This window comes from Psammomys obesus, unplaced genomic scaffold (assembly GCF_907164565.1).
Source record: "Psammomys obesus unplaced genomic scaffold, mPsaObe1.curated_primary_1811, whole genome shotgun sequence".
Classification (NCBI taxonomy): domain Eukaryota; kingdom Metazoa; phylum Chordata; class Mammalia; order Rodentia; family Muridae; genus Psammomys; species Psammomys obesus.
Window position 1 is genome coordinate 42,563 of NW_026590698.1, and position 6,820 is coordinate 49,382.

The window sequence follows — 6,820 nt, forward strand, 5'->3', positions numbered from 1 at the left end:
CATCAAACTTAATGGAAAGAAACTTAAATCCTACTGAAATCAGGGATAAGGCAAGACTGCCCACTCTTTCCATATCTCATCAACATAGTGATTGAAGGCCTTGCTAGAGGAATGACATTAAAGGAGATCAAGGGGATTCAGTTCAGAAGAAAAAAGTCAAAGTATCGCTATTTGCAGATGATATGATAATGTACATGAGTGACCCCAAAAATTCTACCAGGAAATTCCTACAGCAGATAAACAACTTCTGCAAAGTGGCTGGATACAAAATTAACTCAAAAAATTAGTAGTCCTCCTATATACAAAAGACAAATGGGCTGAGAAAGAAATTAGGGAAACAACATCCTTCACAATAGCCACAAAGGACAGAAAGTACCTTGGTTTGACTCTAATTAAGCAAGTCAAAGACTTGTATGAGAAAAACTTCAAGTCTCTGAAGAAAGAAATAGAAGATATCAGAAAATGGAAAGATCTCCCATGCTCATGGCTTGGAAGAATTAACATAGTAAAAATTACTATATTACCAAAAGCAATCTACAGATTCAATGAAATTCCCATCAAATTACCAATACAATTCTTCACAGACCTTAAAAAAATTCTAAACTTCATATGGAATAACAAAAACCCCAGAATCCAGAATCGCTAAAACAATCCTCTAAAATAAAAGATCTTCTGGAAGTACCTCCATCCCTGATCTCAAGCTGTACTGTACAGCAACAGTAATAAAAAACTTCATAGTACTGGCATAGAAACAGAGCTTTTTAAGTTGGAACCCTATAGAAGAAGAGTATGATCCCATGGAAGATTGTGATGGCAGTCAGGTGGGAAGTACAGGTAGAGAAGGCTTTTCATAGTCCTCCTTTGGAAGGCATCTTAATAATAGTGATGACTATGAACACGTACGAGGCTAAAGTAATCAGAACACTCGAAGACTCACTAAATATAGAAATGATTAAGCATGTCATCTGCCTAAAGGAGGAGTCAGAGCAAGATACAGAGATGACGGCAGAGTGCTCACAACCAAAGTGATTGATGATGCCGTATTCATAGTATGATAGCTGCAAGAGTATATATGAATATCACAGCACACAGTCCACCCAACATGTAAGTCACAGCTACTAACAGAGCACAGAACTTATGAGGCATCACAACTATGTAGAGTAAGGGATTACAAACAGCCACAAACCTGTCGTAGGCCATCACTGCTAACATGAACATTTCTGTAATCACAAATGTACAAATAAAGAAAAATTGTGTCATGCATCCTTTGAAAGAAATGATTCTGTCTTCCATAACCAAGATCTGCAACAGTTTGGGTGTAAAAACACTAGAATAACATATATCCAAAAATGAAAGATGGCTGAGGAAAAAGTACATGGGTGTGTGAAGTGTGGGACTGATCCTTACAACCACAAGTACGCCCAGGTTCCCCATCAATGTCACTGAGTAGATGGTCAAGAATAGGAGGAAGAGGGGTGTTTGGAGCTTTGGATACTCTGAGAAGTCCACCAAGATGAATGTGGTCACAGAACTCTGGTTTATTACTTCATATGCCATCACCTTTCAGATTATAAACCAGGAAGAAGACTAAAAATGAAATTGAATGGAACTTGAGAAAGTTGAGCAGTAAAATCTAAGGTGAAGCTCATCATAAAACAAGATGTTAGAAATAAGCATATTCCATTCATCAATGTTTACCTCATTTTTATTTTAAATGTGGTCAATCAGTGATTGCCAATTTGGGGAAATCTCCTTTGTTCTCTACTATTGCGTTTTTCTCATCTGAAATTAAAATATAGTACTCATCAGTATCATTTTATGTAAAAAGTTGCTTGATGTTTATATACATATGTAAATTATATTCATATTGATTTGATGTTAGCATACTTCATGATAAACTATCATTATATGATATCAGAGACATATAAAAAGTTATACAAGCATAGAGAAGATTACAGTGGTGTTAAATTCAAATTTAAAGAAGTCTGTGAAAACTAAATGCCTCGCATATGGCTACAAATACAAATGTGTGACACTAAGTGGACGGATATTAGAATAGCCTTCAAATTTTTACACTGCTTACATTCAGTTCATTATTCATTCATTGTATTCATAGCACATTATATTAAAAGAGGACATAACCAGCTATTTGCTAGCAGTTGGAAACAAAAAAGAACTTTAGCATTAAAAATGTAAGAATATATTTTAATAAAAATACATATTACTCAACTTGAAACAATTTAAAATCTTTTACTCAACAGTTGGCCATAAGTCTCAGCATCTGCTTTGATAGTCTACAGGGCAGAGCCTTGGGCAGAGTGCATGGAATCTTGTGAAAAATTTGGGAAATAGTAAGATCTGGAGAGGACAGGAGCTCCACAAGGAGAGCAACAAAACCAAAAAAAAATTGAACACAGGGGTCTTTCTAGAGACTCACACTCCAACCAAGTATCAGGCATGGAGACAACCTAGAATCCCTGCACAGATGTAGCTGATGGCAGTTCAGTGTTCAAGTGGGTTCCATAGTAATGGGAAGAGGGATAGCTTCTGATATAAACTGATTGGCCTGCTCTTTGATCACCTCCCCCTGAGGGGGAGGCAGCCTTACCAGGCCACAGAAGATGACAAGGCAGCCACTCCTGATGTGATCTGATAGATTAGGATCAGAAGAAAGGCGAGGGAGACCTCCCCTATCAGTGGACTTGGGGAGGGGCATGTGTGAAGAAGGGGGAGGAAAGGTGGGATTAGGAGGTGAGGAAGGAGGGGTTATGGGGGATACAAAGTGATTAAAGTGTAATTAATAAAAGTTAAAAAATAAAATCCTTAACTCATCTTAAGAGCATGCCATGAGAAAAAAAATGAATCATAAGTGAGGTTAAATGATACAACTTTTATTTTAGGTATTCCCCAAATATGTTTGATAATAATTGTTCTACAAAGGGAGTCCAGGACAGCCAAGGCTACACTAAGAAATCCTGTCTCAAAAAGCAAACAAAACAAAACAAAAACCTCAATTGCTTGTGTTGGGTATGTATAGCACTGAAACAACTTTTGATCTAGTCCATAACTCTAGATAGTTTTCCTTAATTCCAGTCATTACTGTTCTCAAGATTAGACCATCATCTGTAATGTCAACCTGCCCATGACACTGCAGTCTTACTTGGCTTCTGTGAACTTCTCTCAGTCAGTCACAAGTGTTGATGAGAAAATGTTACCTATGAACTTAGACTTCTTCTATTTTCCTAAAACTACACATTTTGAAAAGCCTATCTAAACAACCTGGTACCACTACAGATAATTTTGATATAAACATTATACCCAATAATAAATCCTACAACAGTCACTGCAGAAAGGCCATCAGGAATAATTACAACATATGTTGCTTAATTGAACTAATTAAGTTTTCTAATCTCAAAACAAGTCTTGAAAGATTTAAAATCAATGGATTCCTCACAATTTCATATACCCATATTCTCTCATAATTAACACATTTTCCACTATTCTGTCAATAGATTCACTCTTTGTACTTAAACACCATGTTTTAAATATTGTGACTACATAATCCCAAACAATGACTATAATAATTAATTATACATTTGAAATTATACTACAAAATTTTCAATTCTTATTATTATTATTTATAAGAAATGCCTACTCTTCCTTTATATTTCTTCTGATTTTTTTCTTTTTTTATTAATTACAATTTATTCTCTTTGAATCCTACTATAGCTCCCTCCCTCATCTCCTCCCAGTTCCACCCTCCCTCCCTCTTCTCCTCCTATTCCCCTCCCCCCTCCCCTAGTCCACAGACAAGGGAGGTCCTCCTCCCATTCTATCTGACCCTAGCATATCAGGTCTCATCAGGACTGGTTGCATTGTAGTCCTCTGTAGCCTGGGAAGGTTGCTTCCCACATGGGGAGGTGATCAAAGAGCCAGACACTGAGTTCATATCAGAGACAGTCTTTGTTCCCCTTACTAGGGAATCCACTTAGACACTAAGCTGCCATGGGGTACATCTGAGCAGGAGTTCTAGGTTATCTCCATGCATAATCCTTAGACTGGAATATCAGTCTCTGCAAAGACCAATGTTTTGGTTCTGTTGGTCTCCTTGTGGAACTCCTTTCCTCTCCAAGTCTTTCTATATCCCCTTCTTACATTAGATTCTCTGAACTCTAACCAAAGTTTGGCTATGAGTCTCAGCATCTGCTTAGAAACATAACTGGTAGAGTCTTTTAGAGGCTCTCTGTGGTAGGTTCCTGTCCTCCTCCCTGTTTTCTACTGTTTCCAATGTCTATCCCATTTGCCTTTCTGAATGCAGATTGAGCAACTTACCCAGGGTCCTCCTTTATGCTTAGCTTCTTTAAGTGTACAGTTTTTAGTATGATTATACTATGTTATATGTCTAATATCTACTTATAATTGAGTACATACCATGTGTGTCTTTCTGCTTCTGGGTTATCTCATGCAGGATGATCTTTTCTAGTTCCTACCATCTGCCTGCAAATTTCATAATTTCCTTGTTTTAACTGCTGAGTAGTATTCTTGTATAAATGTACTAAATTTTTGTATCCATTCCTCATTTGAGGGACACCTGGGTTGTTTCCAGAAGAGCAACAGTAATAAAACCTGCACGGTACTGGCATAGAAACAGAATGGTGGATCAATAGAATCTAATAGAAGACCCAGAAATAACCCCACGTACCTATGGATACTGGACTTTTGACAAAGAAGCCAAAATCATACAATAGAAAAAAGATAGCATCTTCAACTAACAGCGCTGGTCTAATTAGATGTCTACATGTAGAAAAATGCAAAAAGATCCATATTTATCACCCTGCACAAAACTAATGTCCAAAGTCTAAATGTCCAAAACTAATGATCAAAGACCTCAACATAAAACCAGACACACTAGACCTGTTAGAATAAAAAGTGAAGAGCCTTGACCTCATTGGCACAGGAGACAACTTCCTGAACAAAATACAACAGTACAGGCTCTAAAATCAACAATCAATAAATGGGACCTCATGAAACTGAAAAGCTTCTGTAAAGCAAACAGCACTCTCATCAGAACAAAACAACAGCCTACAGACTGGGAAAGGGTCTTCACCAACCCTATATCTGAAAGAGGGTTAATATCTAGAATATATAAAGAACTCAAGAAGTTATTTTTTCTTTGAGAGACGTGTCAATTTCCGCAAGTGTATCTTCGGCTCTTGAGATTCTTTCTTCCATTTCTTGTATTCTGTTGGTGATGCTTACCTTTGTAGTGCCTGATCTTTTCTCTATGTTCTCCAGCTCCTGGTTTTTCTCTATTTGTGTTTTCTTTATTGATTCTAATTCTGTTTTCATGTCTTGCACCATTTCCTTCATCTGTTTGAATGTGGAGTCCTGCTTTTCAATGATAGCTTCTATTTTTTTGTCTGTTTCCTCTCTATGTATCACTAATTGTGCCTCTACTTCTTTGGGTATAATTGCCTGTATTTCTATGAGAGCTTTGTTTATTTCTTCTTTATTTGCCTTCATTTGTGTGGACATTTCTTTGAGAGCTTTGTGCATTTCTTCTCTGTTTGCCTCAATTTTCGTGGTCATTTCTCTGAGAGCACAATTTGTTTCCTCTTGGTTAGTCTCGATTTCTTTGGTTATTTCTTTGAGGGCTTTGTTCATTTCATCTCTATGGGCTTCTAGTAGCTGGAGAAACATAGTTTTGAGGTCGTTTTCTTGCATATCTAGTGAATTGAAGTGTCCATTGTTTTGTGGTGTTGCTGGTGAGGTCATTGTGTCCTGATTTTTGTTAGGAGTGTTCTTACGTCTGCCTCTAGCCATCTGGTTATTTATAATCCTCACTGGTTGTTCCTCGAGATTGTAGTTTGGGCTATGATCCTCTCTTTCTGTTTTCTGGACTGTTTTTTCAGGAAGATGAGAGAGGTTCACTGCTTTGGGAGTGTGCACTTTGTTTTCAGTTTTGCCTAAGTAAAGAATGTGAAGCTGGCGTTATTCGCGTGCGCTTTTAGCGGGCGCAGTGTGCATGCGCGGATTCTCTGACTATTGCAGTGGCCTGCAAGCCACTATTACGCAGTTCTGACTGAGATTCAGGGATTGTTTTCCTGGATTACCCTGGTGGACCCACAAGGCAGAGGCTTCACTGTTGGGGTCGCTATTCCAAGAATCCCTCTGATGCCCACACTAGGAGTGTGGGTGCCAGGGATCTCGTCTGGTTGCTTCTGTGGAGAGGCCCTGGGTCTGGGGCAATCTCTCCCTAGAAGGCTCACTCACTCTCTTGCAGGACCAGTTGGAATGCACAGGGGTTCCCCTTGCTTACTACTCTCTGTTTTGGTCCTGCTGCGGAAGTGCACGGGTAGGCTAACAGTCAGCTCTGTGACACTGTGGCCGCAGAACTCTGTGTCCACCTTTCCTGTGTGCTGCCTCTTTGTCCTTTCCCTCTGCCAGGAGGGGTTATGTTGACTGGTCCCTGGGTGGCGCGGGAAAGAGTTAGGGTGAGTGTACTCAATCCCAGATCCCGGGCCCAGATCTCTCTGCCAGAAGCAGCCTAGCGGTAGAATCTATGTTTGCTGATCCCAAGAGAGTACCGGGTAGGGTTGAGTGTCTTCAGATCCAGAGCTTGGGTTTCTCTGCTAGGGGTCGCTGGAGAGAGGGTGCTGTGTCCTTGGCAGGCTGCCTCTCTGTCCTTCCCCTCTGACCTTCTCCTCTGCTAGGGCAAGCTTATGGAGGTGCTCTCAGGGGAGTGTCAGCAGGGGTTGGGGCTTCTCAGTGGGATCCTGAGCTGGTGGCGTTTCTCTGCCTGGGGGGGGGGGGGGGGGGG

General features: G+C 39.7%; 1 pseudogene; it reads right to left on the bottom strand.

Annotated features, from left to right (window-relative positions):
• Window positions 1–761: 761 nt before the first annotated feature.
• Window positions 762–1,557, bottom strand: LOC129677758 (olfactory receptor 1165-like; annotated as a pseudogene).
• Between the last annotated feature and the right edge of the window lie 5,263 nt (window positions 1,558–6,820).